The sequence below is a fragment of the Equus quagga genome, chromosome 14 (genome assembly GCF_021613505.1).
Source record: "Equus quagga isolate Etosha38 chromosome 14, UCLA_HA_Equagga_1.0, whole genome shotgun sequence".
In the NCBI taxonomy this organism is placed as follows: domain Eukaryota; kingdom Metazoa; phylum Chordata; class Mammalia; order Perissodactyla; family Equidae; genus Equus; species Equus quagga.
The window spans coordinates 7,428,901-7,450,077 of NC_060280.1; the positions used below are offsets into that span (position 1 = coordinate 7,428,901).

The following is a 21,177-nucleotide window of genomic DNA, read 5'->3' on the forward strand; positions in this document are numbered from 1 at the left end:
CATTGACTGTAATCACTATGCCGTGCATTAGAGCTATAGAACTTATTCACCTCCTAACCACAAGTTTGTGCCCTTTGACCAACATCTCCCCAATTCCCCCACCCCCAGCCCCTCATAACCACCATTCTACTCTCTGTTTCTATGAGTTTGGCTTTTTTAGATTCCACATATAAGTGAGATTATGCAGTATTTGTCTTTCTCTGTCTGACTTATTTTACTTAGCCTTTGAGGTCCATCCATGTTATCACAAATGGCAGGGTTTCCCTCTTGCTCATGGCTAAATAATATTCCTTTTATTGCATCCTCTTTATCCATTCATCCATTGACGGACACTGAGCTTTTTTCCATAGCTTGGCTACTGTGAATAATTCTGCAATAAACATAGGAATACAGATATCTTTTTGATATCCTGTTTCATTTCAATCCCAGAAATGGGATTGCTAGATCATATGGCAGTTCTATTTTAAATTTTTTGAGGACCCTTTATATTTTTTTCATAGTGTTTGTAACAATTTACATTCCCACCAACAGTGCACAAGGGTTCCCATTTCTCCACATCCTCACCAACACTTATTATCTCTTGTCTTTTTGATTCTAGCCGTTCTAACAGGTGTGAGGTAATATCTCATGGTGGTTTTAATTTGCATTTCCCTGATGATTAGTGATGTGGAGCATGCTGTCACTATGGTTGATATCCCATATGTCATGAATGAAGTCGAAGAAGAATAACCAATAACACTCCTGTAAAAACACACACATGATTAAAATCAAGCCTTTTAAGCATTGGAGCAGAACTTTAAACAGCAAGTTTCTAGGGGCACTGAAAGACTCCTATAACACCTGACATCCCTCCTCTATTTGATGTATAACCCTAATTACCATCATAAACATAATCACAAAGCTCCAGTTTCAGTGACTGGGATCGATATCAAGAAGCCTTTCATCTCTGAGCTGTAGCTTATCATTCTCATAATGGGCTACGTGGCCAATATCTCAGATTCTTTGAACATCTGAAGTCTTTATGTCTACAGTTTTGCCTGGTTGAATAAGAAAATAGGAGCAATAACTGCGAAAGGAGGATGAAACTGAAGGTGAGAATCAATAAATATATAAATATTCATTGAGCAGCTGTCATGCAGGAAATATGTACATTATATATATTATAATATATATATATGAAGAGAGTGCATATCACAGTACTCTCTTTCCTATCACAACAGTATAAAATATAAAATTATTCCCTCACTAGCATTATAAACAGAGGCACTTAACTGGAATGATACAAGTTGGCACAGAAATTTTAGTTCTCTTCACAAAATGACACTCATATGACACTTTGGTTTTGTTTTAGTTGTTTTTTTTGTGGCAGGTATAGCAGTGTTTGATCTGTCACAGAGGAAACCGAATTGTGCTTATGTTTCACAGTCTACGTGGCTAATTTCATTGGCTTTATGTTGGTGACAGACGTGGGGGATGGCAGTGCGTCATACCACACTGACACAAAGGCACACCAAGGCGTTCACAAAAGTGTCCAGTAATGCCCCTTCTTGGTTTGACTTGCAGGAAAATTATATGTATATAAATTATGACTAAAAATAGATAAAATAACTTAAAAATAAATATATAAAGATAAATAATAAATAAACATGTTGTGGCACTGTGCAGTAAAAATAAGAGGACAAGAGGCATTTCTTGAGACTCTTAGCCTAGGGTGTAAAACCTGGCTAAGCTTACATGACTTTGATTGAGTGATTTGGCTTTTTGAAGCTGTTTTTTTTTTTTTTTCTTTTGTCACTGTTTCTTGTTTGTTTCTTTCTGTGATGGGTATAATGAGGCCCTACTTTCAAGGCTGTGAAGCTAAAATAAAGGAATATAAAAAAGAGACCCTAATTGTGCAGTGGGGCATTTGGGAGGCAGTAAAAAAAGTTGCCTTTCTTTCCCTTCTCATTTGTTTGCATTACTTCACAGGCTGTGCATCTGCATACACATCCGCAGGATATGCACACACACTCAGACATATAGGCATATTTCTGTATATATTATGCTTTAGGGCTTTTTGTATGGTTATTTAACAACTTTCCAAACAAAGGACTCTCAGATCTTAGGAATACCAAACTGAGGAATGGATAGTAGTAGATGGTGAGTTCAGAGCACCTACGTTTGATTGAAAACATAAGAATCTTCTATTTTTTTATAGGCCAGAAATTGTTGATTATTGGCAGTTCTATATGCTTCAACCTAATGTGTTACATAGCCCATGATACCTTTGTTTGGAGAAAGCCCAGAGAGAAAGAATATGCTCTTCGTGAAGAATGGACAAGTGCTGGATAGACAGCAGATGGGGAGAAAGTCTTCCTAAGGATCAGAATAAAGCCCTGGCCACAGCAAGACTCTAGAGTAGATCAAGCCCAATGCAGCAGGCCTGGTGCTCCCAGTGACAGAGGCAGGCAAGACTCTCCTTGCTCAGCTAATGTAGTCAAATTTAAAGAGAGAAAATGACTTGCTGCTTATCGGTAGGTAGCTGCTTTAATTACTTGTATTCATTATGGCCTACTTGTGATCAAGTCTTTGGGTATTTTTAGAACGGTAAAAAGTCACTGTAATTTTTTTCTCCATGAATAATCTTTCTCTTACCAGGAAAAGATTTTTATAGGGGGATTCTCATTACAGTCCAATGCTTCATTCCAATCAAGTAGTCCATTGCAATTTTCAGGAAATGAGCTGTGCTCGAGCATCAATATAGGGTCATTTGTTGAACCCCTTATGTTGCCACCAGAAGCACACCTATGGGTTTTGTTTGGTACAAAATCTGAATTCCTTGATGCGTTAAGGGCAAATGATGACAAGCTTAAATGCTGTGTCTGACACTTGTAGCTAATGAGGAAACCTGTCAGAAGAAGCTGTGTTTCCATGCTGAGAATGTTCTGTGCTAGAGTAGATATAACAGACCCTTGGCTTTCAGACAATCTAGTGCCAGAACTAGCCTGCTGCTTCCTAGTTCTTGACTTCAGACAATTACCTTAACCTCTTCATGCCTTAATTTCCTCATCTACAAAACGGATGCAATACCTGAGTCTATAGCGAATGAGTTCTTCCTTTTTTTTACAATGTGACAATATACCTAATAGTATCTATAAATGGTAGAGCAAGATCCATATGCTTGTTTTGGTTCAACAAACAGCAATTAGGTGGTTACCATGTTTCAGGCACCGGGCCAACCTCTGGAGAAACACAGATGAATAATGCAGGAGCTGTGCTCTCAAATCTTCCCAGTCTAGTGAGGAAAACAATAAGAAATAATTTCACTTCACCATGGTAAGGGTTGGTGCCACGGGTAACATTTACTGAGCCTTTCCTATGTGTTGGGTCCTCTGCTAATTACTTTATTTGCATAATACCATGTGATTGTCACAACAAGCTGATGATTTAATTATCATTTTAAACTTCACATTGGAGATGAGAATATGGTTTCTTGGAAATGTTAGGTAATTTCCCAAATGAAAGAGAAGGGATTTGAATCTCTTTGCATTAATCTTCCTAGCCCCAGTCTTAACCATCACACTATAGCGCTGGGATAGAGGGATGAGCAGTCTGCCAGTGCAAAGATAGTTCACGTAACACATCCTTGGTGTTGGGGCTCTCTAGAATATATTACTGGAGAAGATAACTGAATTCTATATTAGAAAATGGGTTACTTAGACAATAAAAAAAGAGAAAGAGAGAAAAAATTCCAAACACAGGGAAAGAATTTAGTAAAAGCTCCGAACCTTGACATACGATGGTCTCTGTTAGGAATCCCAATAACTTTTTTGTTACTAGAGCATCCTTTGTGAAAGAGGACTAGCAGTGATAAAGGGAAAGAGAAGCAGGGCCTAAACCATGGAGGCCCCTGTAAGCTATGCTAGAGAACTTCTTTTTGCCCAAAAGGTGATGAGAGACCACTGAAGTGTTGCAAAGTAGGAATGACATGGTCAGATTTCCCTTAGAAGTATGGCATCTCTTAGGGACAGAGAGTCAAAAAAGGGTGTCACAATAGTTTAAGTAGTAGACAGAGGAGGCCCTAAGCTTGGGCCCTGTAAGTGAGGATGATGAAGACAGAAGGCATTTGAGAAATGTTGAAGATGTAAAATCAGCAGGACTTGATGATAGGTTGAATGTATAGGGAGATGCTATATATGAGTCCTAAATTTCTTGCTGGAGTGACATAGCCAGGCTCTATGGTGACACCATTCATTGAGATATGGGGACAGAGAGTGGTCATTATTACCATGACCACTGTTATTGGGAGACCAAATTCTAGAACAAGTGAACAGACTTCATACCTCACTTGGGAAATGCTAAAGCCAGTATAGAAAGATCACATATACGCATTACTTCCTTTTCATCCATATATCCAAATTTACCAATATTTCTTACATATAAAGTTTCAAGAAACAAGGGTTTAGTGTGACAAATTCTATGTTTTTCATAACCACACAGTGCCAAAAGCCTACATAATGAGCTTTATATCTCACTTTTGATATTTGTCAAGTTATATTTTGATTGAATCAATATTATTTGTATAATATTACCTTATTTTTCCCACTAGACATTGAACATCTTAAGAGAAATGACTATCTTACTAATTTCCTTTTGTCTAGTGAGAATTTTAACACTTGTAATAGAACTATTTTCAAATAATTTTTTCTTTGGATTGATTTAAATGGAAAGTCATCCAGATGAATCACTAATTTATTTTTTTATGGATGTGGGGACCTGGAATTGGCCACCCCAAGATATGTCTCTTTGGCATCAGGATTATTTGAGGCTGATTGCTTTTGATAAACTGGGACAGGGAAGGAGGCTCTGAGGAATGAAACTTGCCCTTCCTTAGGACACATTTACATTTGTAAGGTAAATCTCTATCTGTAAAGGTGCCTCCCTCTCTGTACCAGGAAGAAGAAAGGAGATGACCTTCTCTCTAGAAACTCTTAATCAATGCCAAAGGCAAGGACTTAAATCTGCATTTTATTGTGCTAGTCTGGTAACCTCCTGTAACTGACTTCCCTCCCCCTCCCAACTTTGGCATTTCTTTAAGGATTAAGCATCTTTCTTTAGGCTAGGAACTGATTGCTGAGCTCACCTGTGACCACCCAGCTCCAGACAATAGACTTGCCTCTGGCTACGCCCTCTGAGACAGCAGACCACTGCCTGCTGTGTCCATCAAGCGCTGTGCGACAGGGCAATCTTGTGACTATTGTGGGAGGGACATTTCAATCACATGTGAAACACCCTGCTTGGGGGTATATAACCACTCTGTGCACCCTACTTCTTCGGTGCCCTGTCTTCCTTTGGGAAGAAAGGCCCCGGGCCATGGTTCCTCTTAAAGCTCTGTTTAATTTTCTCTTGCTATTCTGTCTCATGTGAATTTAATTCGTTCTCCAGCCAGACGAACCCCCATTTGGGAAGAGGAAATGTCTTCCTCCCCTACATGGGTCATTGAATATTCGGTTTTGTATGTGTATGTTTGGGTTAAAAAGTACTTGAATTAAAAAGAAAAGTATCATAAATGTCTCAACTACTTTTCAATAATCAGCCACTTGGTGATTTTAGGGGGAAAAATCAGCTAATATCCTTAATACCATGTATTTCATCAGCTTTATTCTTTTTCAGTTAATCTCACCCCTACTGGAGCTCTCTGCACTGATATCAATATTGAAAGAAATCCTGGCCGGTTGAGTGGAAGCCCTGGGCTTATGCAGCAACTATAGAAAAGAATTACCTTTATTCCTTTCAAGGAATGGACAGACAGAGTTAGGAAATTTAAATACTATATAACAGATCAATAAGTGGCAAAACAGTAACTAAAGCAGTGTTGATCTTTAATGACTTATTCATCAAGACTCTCACATATTTTTTTATTCATTTCTTCTATAAACTCTAGGAGATATATGGGTCAAAGGCCATTATCATCATCTTAACAATTAGAAAATTTCAGCTTAGAGGGCATCAGGTGCTCCAATTGTGTGTTAATATAGTATTCTTTTGTTTGTGCAAATCACATGTCAATAGAGACTGAATTTATCTGTGCTTGTGCTCAACTATAGTAATCATTTATTTCTTTTCCCTAACCAGTCACATTAGATTGTAGCACTAATTTTAGCTGTGTCAACTATCTACACAAGTCCTTACAAATATACACACCCTAGGAAACGCAGAGTCACTAACCTTCCTTTTGATATCTTTTTTTTCTCTGTGCTACACTCCAGAATTCTAGAACCCACTTCTTAGCAACTGAGCAAGGTTTGTTTGTTCATGCATTGATTTCATTCTCATTTCACAAACTCAACTACTGAACCAAGTGGTAAAGTACGTAAAAATCTCAAGCAGAGAAATATCTAGGGAGTAAAAACAACATGTTCACAAATAAAATAACATAATGTAGGAGAAGTGCAATAAATAAAGTAAACATAAGGTGCCAAGGAAGCAAAGAGGACTGAGCTATGAGCTTTGCCTGGGAGATGAACATTTGATCTAAGTGTCAATTATTACGTTTGAATGCTCACTTTGAGGTTAGAATTTTGGCTGACTCAGGTTAAAGACCTGGCTTCAAGATATCAATCAGAAGAGGTGACCTGAAAACCGTACCATTTACTTTGTTACACACATAAATCCTCATTTAACAAGCAGTCACAGTCAGCAGTTTGGCAAAGAAACAGCCGTGAGCTGACAGAAAGGAAGGTACAAACTACCTGTTCCAGGATTAGTCACTTTACTACTTCTGCCTGCTGTTTACTCCCAAATATTGCATCAAAGTGATTCTTTGCTTGGGTTTGTTCTTTAACTAAACAGTGCAAGGTGTTGGAAAGGACCCCATGCCATTAGCCAAACAGTATGCAGGCAACTCAGGACTCTTCAAAGAGATGGAAAAAAAGACTAACGTTGTTTCCGGATATTCCATATCAGACTCAGTTCTTCATGCTCACTAGGGTCCTGGGCAATTTAGAAGCACCTTATGTTCTATTCACTTAATAGTGTGCATCATCCTTATCAGTACTTTCATATCCTAGTAAACAAGAATGGGACATGTTACTTGTATGCAAATCACGTTTGATAAATACGCATACAATTTCATATTGTTTGCAGTGGAAATGGGCATAGCAGGCAGTTATCTGAGAATGGGCAGCCTAAGCAACCTAATTTACTTTGACTGAAGCAACTTTCATAAACACCATGTGCTTATCTTTTAGCAAAATAGCCTAGTGCACTAGCAACCATGATTAAAAGTTTAAATTAAGAAACGTTTATTTACAAATTGCTTCTTCTACCCACATAAATAATTAAAGGTGAGACAACTTTTACATAACTTATAAATTACACAGAACAAGAGAGGGAGTGTGCAGGTCACAGATGATTCCATAGGGCAGTGGTGAGCTGGAGACAGGGCGAGCTAATGGGTCAGATTTCCTGGATTTCGAGTCTTGTTCTGCCATTTACTTGCCGTAAGTATATTCATAAAGTGTGTAACATGGTAAGTCTAGTTGAAATCAGTTTGTAGAATTGGTTGATGGCTAAAATCCCAAATCACTGGGTTTATGGGACTTAATTAGGTAACATATATATACTATGCGTACATAGGAGACATTCAATATGTAACATTCAAGAGTCTTAAAGAAATCGAGTGACTAAATTAAAATGTCTTTGAGAAAAGAAATGACTTAAAGGAGTTGAAGCCTCTGGAAATACTGCCTCCAGAGTGGCAGTATAATATTAATATTATACTATGAAATAGTATAATATTAATCAGTATAATCAGAAATTATTCAGAGTGCCTTGTTTAATTTTTTTTAAACAATAATATCTAGTGATGATGAAGTTTCAGGAAAATGGAAACTTCTGTGCACTGCTTCTGGGAATGTAAATGATACGAATATTTTGGACAGAAATTACTCAATATGTATTCAAAACCTAAAATTCAGAAGCATCACCTACGTCCTTCCAGATTCCTGGTAGACGACAATAGTATCCACTCTAGCTGATTTGAGCCAAGGAAGATTTATTAAAGAGTATTCATTTACAGATTCTCAGGAAGGGCTGAGGAACCCAGCTTGGATACCACAAATCCTGGCACAACCGATTTGGGAAACATGCCCAACAAGGCTGAAGAGCTGCATGACATGACAAACCACTGCTGCTCCCACGTACCACTCAGTACCTATGACGCCAGGCCCGTAGCCACCACGTCTGCTGCAGATGCTGCAGGAGAACTCAACCCTGCCACCTCTGTGCTCATGGGAGGGCCAGTCTCCTTGCCCATGGCCATGACCTCAGGGTCACACTTAAATCTCCACATCCTATGAAAAGAATTTGACTGGTGGAATCTATGACCCAGTGTGGGATCCTGGAGTCTGGAAAGTGTAGCTTCTCAAAGGCTGTGGTGCTAAAGGAAATCTAGAAGGCGGTGGGAGCCAGTGTTTGGTGAGCCAGTCCGCAGGATCTTTCACATTATTTATAATTCTCTTTTGTATCCTGAGGGAGAAGAAAATAAAGGACTTATACAAAAATGCAGGTAAAAGTCTTTACTCTACCATGGTGAAATGTTTTGAAGTAATCTAAACAAACAACAGTAAGGGTTTGGTTAAAGAAGTTATATTTCATTCCATACGAGGAAATAATATTCCGCCAATTAAGTGATGTTGGTGAAGATCATTTAATGGCATGTATGCGTGTGTGAAATTAATGTGAATTGCTTTATAGAAAACAATATCACTAATAGCACCATAATTAGTTTAACGTTAAAAAAACAATTGTGTGAGGGTCTGGCCCTGTGGCGTGGTGGTTAAGTTCGGGGCACTCGGCTTCTGTGGCCTGTGTTCCTGTGTTTGGATCCTGGGCACAGACCCACACCATTGGTCAATCCTGCTGTGGCAGTGTCCCACATATAAAGTGGAGGAAGACTGGCACAGATGTTAGCTTAGGGCTAATCTTTCTCAGCAAGAAAAAAAAAAAAAAAAGATAGTCTGTGAGATGACATCTGAGTCCACAGCCCCTGTCTGCAAAATGAGGGACTGAGGACAGAGCTCATGGTACCTGCCAAGGGAGAGGCACAGCTGTGACCATCTGACCTGTGACATGACAGTGACGGTCCTTCTGCATCTGTGTGCAAAGTACTGTTAGCAACTTTCTTGCTTCATTTCATTTGTATTGCCTGTAGCCCTGTGCAAGATGATGCTCCTGTCCCTGCTCTGCTCACACTCTGCTTCTCCCCCCTCACTCAGGCCTGACAGCAGCTCCCAGGCCCGAGATGATAGACCTCATCACCCACCTCTATTCCCCCTCTTGTTGAACACACAGTGCTGGGGGTTCCTGTGTCAGGATCGCAGCTCAGGGCCTGTCTAGCCTTGAGTGCCACTGTGACTGCCATCACTGAAGAAGATAGTGAGGTTTTGAGAGGCACACAGCAGGCAAGAACAAAGGCAAGATTGAACTGGGCTCTGCTGACCCTCCAGGAAGGATGCAGGGCAAGGACAGTTAGTTGGGGGACCCATTTAGGGTGGGGGGTTGACCCCAGGCCCCCTGTCAAGGAAGAAAAAAATTAAAAGTCATATTGATTTGGAGTCAAGAATTAAAACTATTTTTTCACAGACAGTGTGCTCTTGTTTGGTGAAAACTTAAAGAATCTAAAAAACAAAACAAATGAACCTAATAACAGAATTATCAAGGTCACAAAATATTAACCCAACATACATTGTTGCCAAACTTGTTTGGACTTGTTCCACAATTCCGCAAGCTCCTAGAATTAGCTGTATGGACTTGACAGTTCCTACAATTCCTACAACCTCAGGTTTGAGTATCATAGACAGCAGTAACCAGGACAAGTCAACACATAAAAATATTCACATGCATACTTTATGGAGTATCACTGTTTATTAATATAATTGGCAAGGACACAAGCCATGATAAAGACCCACAATCGGCAGGACTTCAGGGAAAATAAAACATACACATTGCTATTGCTAATAGTAATGTAACATTACTTTAGTCCATTTGATGAACAATCCTACAATAGATTATAAAGACTAAGACCTCTATATCCTTAAACCTGAGAAATCTAGTCTAGAGTATATGGTCTAAAGAAATTACCACACACATCCCCTGCCACTGCAAAAGCAAAAGACGTCGTAGAGATATGTGCTTGCGCTGCATATTTTCCAGCAGCAAAAGACTGGAAATGATTCCAGGTCTCGATTTTTGATAAATAGTGATGTAAACAATGGATTGTAAATATAGTGGAACTGTATGACTATAAAACATTAAACATTATGGACTCTGTCAGTAACTGGAGAGGATAAAGTAAGTAATTCATTAGGAAATGCAAATAGTGTGGGTACTTTGCCTCCAAGAGTGAAACAGCCAAGGAGGGGATTAACATTTGCTGCACACTTGTTGAACATCCACTGTCCTCACTACATGCTTCGTAGACACGGGTCCCTGTTTTAGTATTAAATCGTGTCTTCCCTCAGGATGACGCAGGTTCGCTTTAATTCTTTATGAACTTGTCATAGAAAACAGTAATAATCCCAAACTATTAATATTTAAGTAAAAATGTGTTACTGACCAAAAGGGTACCATGCAGCCATAGGAAGCCTCCCCGTTTCAGATAAGGATAAGGTCTGAGATGTTTTTCTGCAGCTTTCCAGAGCTTCCTTGAACAGTCTCTCTTCCCTCTCTGCGGCAGAGTTTTCAAAGCTCTGTAGTCTGAGCTCTGGAACGCATCAGGGAATGTGAAATCACAAACCAGCTCTGTGGGTGATTTGATATTACAAACCAGGTTTTCCCAGCTCCAGAGACTCCAACTTATTTCTCCTGTGGATAAGTTTTACAGTTACTGTAGGAATGGACAATGGCCAGTAAATATGCACCCTAGCCATCTATTAATTGAGTGGCCAAAGTATGTACCAAGCATGATAATGCTGATTAACTTCGGAAGGAGGCACAGCCTGACGTGCGTGGAAGCATGGTGGGCATGTAGCTAAGGAGGGAGCCATGGAAACAGCAAGGAGCAGAGATTACTTAGGCCGTCTGGTGAACTGACCTTCTAGGGAGCCAGCGCAACACAGTTTAACAATTTGCCAGGCATGTTCCCAGTAGACTTACGAATCATTTTCTTTATACGAAGGCCTACTTAAATAAAGGACAAGGGAGTCTGCATCCTAGGCATTCAAAAATGACAAATAGAAAACTTCATGTGGATTTTGGTTGGGGGGTGTGGGGAAAGTGAGGGCGTAGCTGTTTGAAATACACTTTAAGAGTTTACTACACTTTGTCTAAATTCATTAAGCATCATGCAACATTTGTTTTTATATCAGCTGGTACATTTACTTGGGTAGGAAACATTTATGTTTGCTTTTATTAATTCAGTTTATATTTTACTGAGCACTGACTATGTACAAACAATAAGCTAGCCTCTGTGAGAGGGAGAGAGAGAGCAAGAGAGGGAGAAAGCATGTAATCGGATAGGCAAAAGCACACATCTTAGGAAGTGCACAGAAGCCTGGGGATTTCGAATTAGTCATTAGTCATTCTTACGACTCATAGGGTAAGAGTAGCAGAAAAGAGGACAGAAACAAAAACGAATAAATAGATAAGGAAATAAAATTGAGACAGATTTTGAAAGTCCGTGCCAAGGCATCCTTAGAAAAAGGTTTGTTTTCTGGTTTGTTGAATAAAAACATAAACTCAAGTTCTGGACATGTATTTATGCCTAGTAGAAAGTAAGGTCTGAATAGTTAAGAATATGGCAGAAATCCTTCAAGGGTAATTTTCATCCTCCTCTAAGGATGAAAAGATATCAAGTCTTTCTCAGGAACTGATCCATGCCTGGGTCTTCCTTTAAACAGTAAAATTAATTATCAAATATATTTATGTCAGTGTTGAGAAAGCTCCTGAAGTCGAGATGACCATGTTATCTTGCACAAGGTCACTTAACCTCTCAGGGGTCATAATATTTGAAATGCAAACTTTGAAAAAGATAAATAACTTGTGTGGTTCTTTCCGATAAAGTGATTCTGTGAAGTCTGAGATGTTCTCTTAAAACTTATTATTGAATCAAAAGGTCTAGAATTGAGATCAGCCTGGGTGGGCTGAGAAGGGGCACAAAGCACTTAAAAGCCATCATGTGCCCCTGATAACCTCACCTGCTCATGGCTTCCTTAGCTTTTGTTAAAGTAAAATTGTTTGGTGCCTAATTCGAATTATTAGCAATGCTCATATTAACTTAGCATATTCAATAGATAAATATTTGCCTGCTATGTGTGCTGGACTAGGTACAAAGGAAGTGGTGGAGTTACTCCTCTTTCAGTGGGAAAAAAATTAAGGGGCACCAAAGTGATCTGGAGATGATGTTGAAATCTTCACAGACGAGATAGGCTAGAAGTGAAACTTAAAAATTAAGTAAGTATTTGGAAGGGTCTCAGAAGCAAGAAAGACCTTCTGGAAAGAGAGAACAACTCATGCAAAGGTAAGGAAGTGTGAGACAAACAGGGAATATTTGGCCAAAATGATTTCATTGTTATATTTCCTTTTTATTTTCTATTTTTACAGTATTCTTGGGAATAGTTGATGAGTAGTGATAAGCAATGATAAAATAAATTTCAGGATGAATAAAATAGCTAAATGTTTAAAGATATTGGAAAAATGATATCACTAAGATCCAACAATATATCTTAGATTTATAAAAGAATTCAAGACTCATATGGTAGTTTCAAGATAGAATGAGTTTTATTATATTTTAAATAAAATTTTTTATTTTTTTCTCGGGAGACCTCTAAGAAATAATGAAAGTCGTAAAATATCAATTCTTATAACAATTTAGAACTGCTCAGAAAAAGAAACTAGGAAGCTAAAAAACTAAAATTGAGTGTAGTGAATCATGATTTTAATCAAGATTGATTTTGACTAAGGTTAAACATACTTTAAGAAGCTTAAATCACTCTCCTCCATTTAATTTAGTAGAATCCAAATATTTTTACTCCAGGAGTCACCATTCCAGGGTTACAAGATATTACCACTGGAAAAAGAACTTAAAAATAAAATGGTCTAAGCACCACAGTTTGCAGAGAAGGAAAAGTCCTGGAGAACAAGGGAACTTGTCTCAGTCATTGTAACTGCCAGCTCACAGCTCAGTCATTGCAACTGTACAGCCTCACAAAATCATCTCTAATTGATGCAGAAAACCTCAATGCAGCTGTGGTAGGTGGAATAATAGACCACCAAAGACGCCCACGTCCTAATCTCTGGAGCCTGTGAATATGTTGCCCTATATAGCAAAGGGACTTTGAAATTGTGATCAGTCTAGACCCTGAATTAGAGAGAACCTGGATGATCTAGCTGTTCCCAGTCTAACCTCATGGGTCCATACCGGTGGAGAGCTTCTCCCGACTGAAGTCAGAGGGAAATGCGACTATGGGAGAATCGTCAGAGAGATGCCACATCCCTGGCTTTGAGAGGAAGGAAGGCAGCAAGATTGAAGGACTGTGGGAAGCCTCTAAAATATGGAAAAAGTAAAGAAATGAATTCTCTCCTACAGCATCCGGAAGGGAACACAGCTCTTACAACATCTTGATTTTAGCCTAGTGAGATCTATGTCAGACTTTCAACCTACCAAACTGTAAGAGAATAAAGTTGTGTTATTTTAAGCTACTAAATTTGTGGTAATTTGTTATAGCAGCAATAGGAAATTAATACAGTAGGTGTGATTAAACACTTTTACAGAAGGAGAACTAAGACATGAACGTTTGAGTAACTTAACCCACATATAGTTAGTAAGTGGCAGGCCAGGATCATGCATGTGTTCCAAAGAATAGGGGAAATGCACCATTCCCAAACAGAGAACTCAACATGCTCACTATCCTGGTGATAGGTCACGTGTTCTTTTCAAATTTGTTTCATATCCCTGAAAACCGAACTGATATTCAAAATTTTAAACACTTCTGGTCTAGATCCTAAAGCTCTGATTGTCTTGTAATCTAGGATGGAAACTAAAGTATTACTTCTACCTTTCATAAGGAATATTTCCCCAAACTATTTGAAATTACACAAAGCATTGGTACTTTAAACGCCATGGACTAAAGAGTATGCTGCCCCAAGAGATTTCACTGAGCTCAGTGGGAACCAAGAGGACCGCAGAATGAACATTTACCATCCAACCTTACTTTGGAAGAGATGATACCGTCTTAAGCTGCTCAAAGCAGTACAGAAAGAAACAAGAATCTTCTAGAAGCCATCAATAAGAGATGTCTTTACTTTCATCTTTTATTTACATGACTCACTGAACTGGAGTGTTTTCGAGGCAAAAATAATTTGTTATTGATCACTTTTTTTTAACTTGTTTATTAGGGACAAATGTCAAGTTACTAAAAAAATATATAATTCAATGTCTTCCAAATGCCTAATGCGAAACTTCTTTGTTATTATCAAGAAAGTTGCAGTTCTTTTATTTCTTTCAGAGTATAACATAGTTTAAAAATTGCTTTCAGAAATAGTAACAGCAACGTCAATTCTAAGAATTAAAAATTGTTGGCTTTTCACACTTTTAAAATTAAATTTTAATAAGTTAGCTTTTTATAATAAAATTATAGCTTATCAATGCTTCCATTTTAATATGCAAATTTTTGTTTTAGGGCTTAATTATGGATAACTTAAAAATTTTCCAGCTTATATGTGAACCTGCATTTTTAAAGTACATGTTCAGTATCCAATTCTCAACCTATGTAATCAACATGGTTCAGTAAAGACAGGTTAGTAATAACCAGTTTTAATCCCAAATATTTTAGCTACCAAAAAGTGTGAAACTCATAATATATTGTGGTAAAAATCTCAACTCTAGAGCGTGCTAAACTGTAACTACCACAAGCCATTTTGGACTCTCTATTGAACATATCATTGTGGTTTTGCATGTCCATAAGGAAGTCAGTTGGAAAAACAAATCACACTTATAAACCCAAAGCCATTTCTACCAAGAAGCTCTAGGGGACCACGTATTCTCCAGGAGAAGAAAAGACAGGCCTTGATTTTATCTCTGCAGGATATTTTATGAAGAAGGCCAGTGATGCTAGTTTTGTTTCTTTGATACACATTTATTAAGAACCTATTGTTTGCCAGAATTTGGCAAAGAAATAAGACCCGGATCAGCTTTCAATAAAGTTTCATAATCCTGTGTAGAAGACAGATATGTAAACAAGTAATTTCACACAGGCGTCAGGCTTATTATACTGTCTACGTAAGATAAAGGAGTAGGAAAAAAGAGGGAGGGAGCAGTTACCCTACTATGGGGCAGGAGGTGGTAATAAAGGTTTACAAGAAGGAAATAGGCAAGTTTTGACTTAAAGTGTAAGTAAGACTTAGCCAAAATATAGAAGTAATAACTGATGCTTTGGACTTCTTAATATATGCTGAGGACTTTATTTGCATAAATTTTCTCATTTGACCTCATCGCAATCTATGATGTAGGTATTATTACTATCTCTATTTTGGAGAAAAGGTGTTGAGGGACAGAGAAATTCAGAACTTTGTCCAAAGATGTCTAGTTAGATAAAAGAGGATGGCATTTGATCCTTGCGGAAGCCCTCCCTGGAACCACCATCCTGTACTGTCGCTCCTGCAGCAGGAGAGAGGGAACTTCCTGATGGAAGTCACATGTGCAAATGCCAGAGGTATGAAATAGCACTGTGCTTTTGGAGAACAATGAATAATTCAGCACAGCTGGGGCAAAGGTTGTGTTTTGGGAGTGGTAGGGTAAAGGGTTGATAGAAGAACCAGGAACCAGACAAAAGGAATTGTATGTGCCATGGATGTGAAGCATGAAATGGAGAAGTGTAAGACAGTAAGTCGAGCAATCAGTGGGAGAAAACCATAATAATCAAGGCAAGAGCACACTGGTAGACTGACTAAGGAGAAATAGTAATCATGAAGAGGCAAGTAGTGCTAGGTATGAAAGTGATGATGGACATGGACAGGGCTTGGAAAAGGAGTGGATGTGGTGGATAAAGGAGAACACTAGCATGACTCCCAGAGTTGCTGCCTAGGCCAAATTAGTAGACGCTAGAGCCAAAAACCAGGAAACAAGGGAGAGAGTTGCATTCTCCGAAGTTGGAATCCGTCGTGCCTTTGGCAGTTCCGTGTGCATCTTTTTGATATGCCTGGTGAACCACTGTGGAAGCAGAAACTATTCATCAGGGATTTATTACCCAGGCAAGTCTCCCTCCTGAAACCACTGCACAACCAGAGCGATGACTTCCCTCTTGCAGGTCAGAAGGGATCTCCCTCATCCCTGATATTCAGAAAGTCACTGAAAGAATCTAGTTTCGTGGGTTTCCTCTTCAGCTTCTGGGTGAGAAAATCCAGCAAGGTGCTTTGGAAACATTTGGCACTTTTTTTGTGAGACATTCAAATTGTTCCATAGACATTATCTCACCAACAGTCATTTCCTCCTGGTGAGGGACGCCAAGGAACAATTTATTCCTATCTTTAAAGGGCACAAAGAGGTTAAATGACTCATCTGTGGAGCTGGAAATAGAAGCTGTCTCCAGAATCAGCTCTGTGTATAAAAGCAACTGCCAGACAACTTCATAAACGAGTGTGAGTTAAAGGTTACTGATATTTCTCAAGACCCACTTGAGTTGCTGGAGTCATCACTTACCGGTAAACAAAGAACTCAGAAGTGGAGGAGGAATTGAAGATTGTTTTTTCAAGTAGGTACGTTTTTGTATTTCTGTGTAAGCTTTCCTCTGACTTACAGTATTCTGTAAAGAAGACTCAAGAAGATTTTCAATATCAATAGAATATCCACAGCACATAGGCAGAAATGTGCCCTGTGTTTAAAGTGCATCCGTGTTATACATCATCCATGCTGCTCCCAGCTATTAGAGGAGGATGGAGCAACACAGATATATTTAATGTGTCATGATTTTATATGACCTAGAGGTTCCTGCCTTGCAAAAGCATCATAAGGACTGGTTCAGTTCCTATATTCTTCACCATACTTTGGTAAAAGCTTGGCTGCAGAACTGTAGCCCCCATTCCTGTGGAAGGAATGGGAAAAGGTGGCAACTGATCGCATTCTCTTGCTTGAAATAATGTTTTTTTTCCACTTGGCTTTCAGGATTCCTCAATCACTCAATTTTCTTTGTATACTTCTGGCCATTCCTTGTTTAGTGTATTGCTCATTCCTCCTCCAACTGCTAAAACCTAAGAACTTGAGCTGTCCTGAGGCTTAGCCCTGGTCGCCTTCTCTCTTGTGTGTGTGCTCAGTGCTAAGTGCTCTCATCTTGTCTCTTGTTTATTCTCCCTCAGGCTCACTCCCTCCTGAGCAGACAGGCTTCCTGCCCTCACCAGGGGAACTCCAGCTTCAGAGCCTTTGCGCTCGCTGTTTCTTCCGTCTGTCCTGGTTTCCAGCGGACAGTCACAGTACCTGTCCCCTCACTTCTTTCCAGCCTCTCCTGTTCCTTGAGAAGGACCCCTTCAAACTGCCTTCCCCGTTACCGCACCCCAGTCCTCTTTTCCTGCTTTATTTTTTCTCCTTTGAAATTATTGCTATTTAACACATGAAGTTTATTTACACTATTTATTTTCCATCTCTCCTCACTACAATGTAAGTTTTGTGAAAGTAAGGACATTGTCTGTCCTGGACTATGCCCTATGCGTGGACAATGTCAGTCATGGCCACAACTCAATAAATATTCATTAGATAAATGAAGGAAAACTGATGTCATGATTAATAGAATGGCCTAAACTTTTACAAAACATGCTGATCTTCATTTGAGCCATCCCATCATGGAAAATGATTGCTGCCTGTCACAGACCCATCAAAACTCTTACGTCTATTTCATCCGTTCAATTGAACCGTATGAAACTGCCCACAATTAGACTCATTTGGCACTAAGAAGACATCGGTTTCCTATGGTTCAACCTAGATGTAAAATGAGATCAGGAAAAAAATGCAAAGCAATCTAGACAAATATCCTATGAATAAAATTGTTCTGTTTCTTCCTCAGTGATGACTGTTTCCTCCTTTGACCTCCTGAGGCTTACAAATATAGTTTTCCAATTATAAAATCTACAAGTCAAATGTTAACTTGCACTAAAAAAATAAAAGGCCTTCCAATTACCCAGAACCCCACTCGCTGTGGCGCAGCCCTACCTCTGTAGTTGCCTGAAGCTTAGAGGCTGACAGTTGCCAAGTGAGGAAAGTCTGTCTCTGGACTCGCATGTGCTTTTTTACACCCTCATGGAAAGATGATTAGTTAACAGCTTTTTATTATTATTATTATTGGAGAAATACAAAGAAAAATAATCAATCAACTCTACCAAAGATTTTGAAATATTTAGTCAAGTTCTCATTTTTTCTGTTACACCTTTCTATTTTTCTTTTAAGTAGTCTTCCTCTGAGGAAATCTATTTCAGATTATGAAAATTTCTGCATCTTTTCTCTTTTTTCAAGAGGAAAAGAGAAAAAGGAAGAAAGAGAAAAGAAAAATGCTTTTATTGCTCTGCCCTTGAATGGAAAATGATCACCAGTGAGTTTGACACACATCAAAAAATAAAAGGTAATACTCATCCCTAAATCTCTTCCATTGTTTCTTCTCCACTGCTTTAACAATGAACTGTGCTGGTCTCAACCGGTCTCTCTCTTCCAGGGGACACAAGCCCTCAAGTATGCTCAAACCAGTGGAATACGGGGTTTCCTCCTATGGTCACAAAAGTTGGCTACAACTTCTTCTGTTAATTGTAATGATAGAAGTTTCTAGACTGAATTGGTTTCGTCATTTCAAGAGGATGTTGCCAAAACAAATTTGCAGGTCACTTTCTCTCAATTTTCAGCTATTTGGGTTTAAAGCTGTCAGACATTTCAAATACATGTATTATCTTTACATGTTTCAACACATGATTGTTTCCAAACCTATTTTTAGAAAATAAATATTAATGTATCCCAGTGCAAATAGATAGATGCCTTACATGTCAAGTATAGCAATAAATATTTAAAAAGCAACTATATGGTTCTGGTATTAAAGTCAGTTCATGAATTGACTATATTATAGCTATTGCCATAAAAATTTAATTTGCTGCTAAAACATGCATGGCTAACTTCTTAAATTAAATATTTTCTTAAAATTAAAGTTGATGTGGTAGGTAGAGTTTTTTAAATGGCCCTAGAAAGATGACCTATCTAGGGTGACGTATCTGATATGAGGACATATCACTCCATAACTATGTTATGTATTATGGCACGGTTGCCCTTAAGATAGGGAGATTATTTGAGATTGCCTAAGTGGACCCAATATAATTACATATGCCCTGTAAAGCAGAGAACTTTGACTGGCAGCAAAAGGAAAAGCCAGAGGGGTTTGAAGCTTGAGAAAGCCCCCATGCATTGTTGTGGATTTGAAGATGGAGGGGCTACATGTGTAGGAGTGAGGGTGGCCTTAAGGAGATAGGCATACCCCCAAGTGAGAGCCAACAAAGAAAGAGAGGCCTCAGTCCCACAACTGCAGGGACCCGAATTCAGCCAACACCTGAATGGGCATGGAAGGCTATTCTTCCCAGAGCCTCCAGGTAAGAGCCCAGCCTGGCTGACACCTTGATTTCAGCCTTGCGATACACTTAGTATGGAACTCATGGGAGCCTGCCCGCACTTCTCACCTATAAACTGTGAGCTAAGAAAGGAGTGTTGTTTAAGCCACATGGCTTCGGATACATTTATGCAGAAAAGCTAATACAGTTGGCAGCTGGAACGTGTGTTCTGTGGATGGCTGGCAAAGCCATAGTTGATGAATGGCGAAGTTCAACAGTCTTTTGAGTGGCGGCAAGGGTGGAACCAATTTATGTGGTAAAGTGTCAAGTCAGTGAGCGGACTAAGTCAATGAATTCCTGCAGCACTCACTAGACAGTAATTCTCTGTGTCATATTTAAGTGAAACAAGATTTGTATAGTATGAATCTTGCATTGTAAAGTTTACCATCTGCAAAGCATAATACAATAATGGAATTTAAAAGAGTCTACATTTATTCTTGTTCTACCACTTTGCAAATTACTGATTCTTGCCGAAAAACCTCTAAAATTTTCTTAACCTCACTTTTATCGGATAAGGAAATATATCTACAGGAACGGTTGCTGCAAGTACTGGAATATTCCAACCTTCACAATCAAGTAGATTGCATAGTGGTTAGAAACAGTATTTTAATACATGCAAAGACCTCAGAGATATAAGTAAAACTTTAACAAAAAATTTACCTTGTCTATTTAAGAAATGCGTTTGGGCTCAGGGACATGGCCACAGTAACAATATGGATACCCTCTGTATTCCAGGAGTAACGAATAATTTGAAATTAAAGATTATTATACATGTGAAAGTGCTTTGAAAACTAAATAGCCGAAACATATACATTGCTGTTTTTATTTCTATTACTGTTGTCATAACTTAAAGTGTCTTAAACTGACTTTGTAAGGTAGCACCCCAACTTCCAGCAAAGTCAGCCCCCTAAGTTTTCCTGGAGTGACATGGGTTCCATGTGATGAATATATTGTTATTTCACTTCTGACCTCACTCAACACTTAGAGTGTACCCGCTGTGACCATTGGCTCCACAGTCTCCTTCCAGTTTCCATACGGTGGAGTGGAAATGGGCCATAAGTAGGGTTTTCCCAGTGTGAAGTGTCCGGATTGTTTCTCTCCCTTTTTTGCCCTTCGCTGTTTCTGACGGATCCTAAATAGTGTTCTTTGAACCTCAAAATGTTTAGTAATCTTTTAAGAGACATACCTATTTTTGTATTTTTCCCTTAACTGGGAATTTTACCACTAAATATCTCTTGCATTATTCCATAGAGACCTTGCAAGAAGCTTCTTCAAACAAGAAAGCTATGCTTTTCAGAATGTCCCCTCTGACTGGTAAACTGTCTTTGCTATTATATTAAAGCTTTTCTTTCTGTTAGGATCAATTTCTTCCCAGGAGCCTGACTCCACACTCAAGTGACTTTATTTGACTTCCCCTACCAGTTTTCTAGAGGCAGCTGATCTCCAGGACTGGAAACAACTTAGGGTCGATACAAATAAAAACAACAAACTGAGAGAAATAATTTCATTGTTTGGATAAGTTTTTTACGTTATAGCCCAATTGTGTGTTGAGGTCAGTTGGTGTGTCTT

At 38.8% G+C, this 21,177-nt stretch overlaps 1 long non-coding RNA gene across 1 annotated transcript; it reads left to right on the plus strand.

The window, feature by feature from the left end:
- Positions 1-16,609: 16,609 nt before the first annotated feature.
- Positions 16,610-20,604, plus strand: LOC124225250 (uncharacterized). The gene is made up of 3 exons (XR_006885053.1): positions 16,610-16,734; positions 18,479-18,584; positions 18,675-20,604. It is a non-coding gene; the product is annotated as an uncharacterized LOC124225250 (long non-coding RNA).
- The last annotated feature ends 573 nt before the right edge of the window (positions 20,605-21,177 follow it).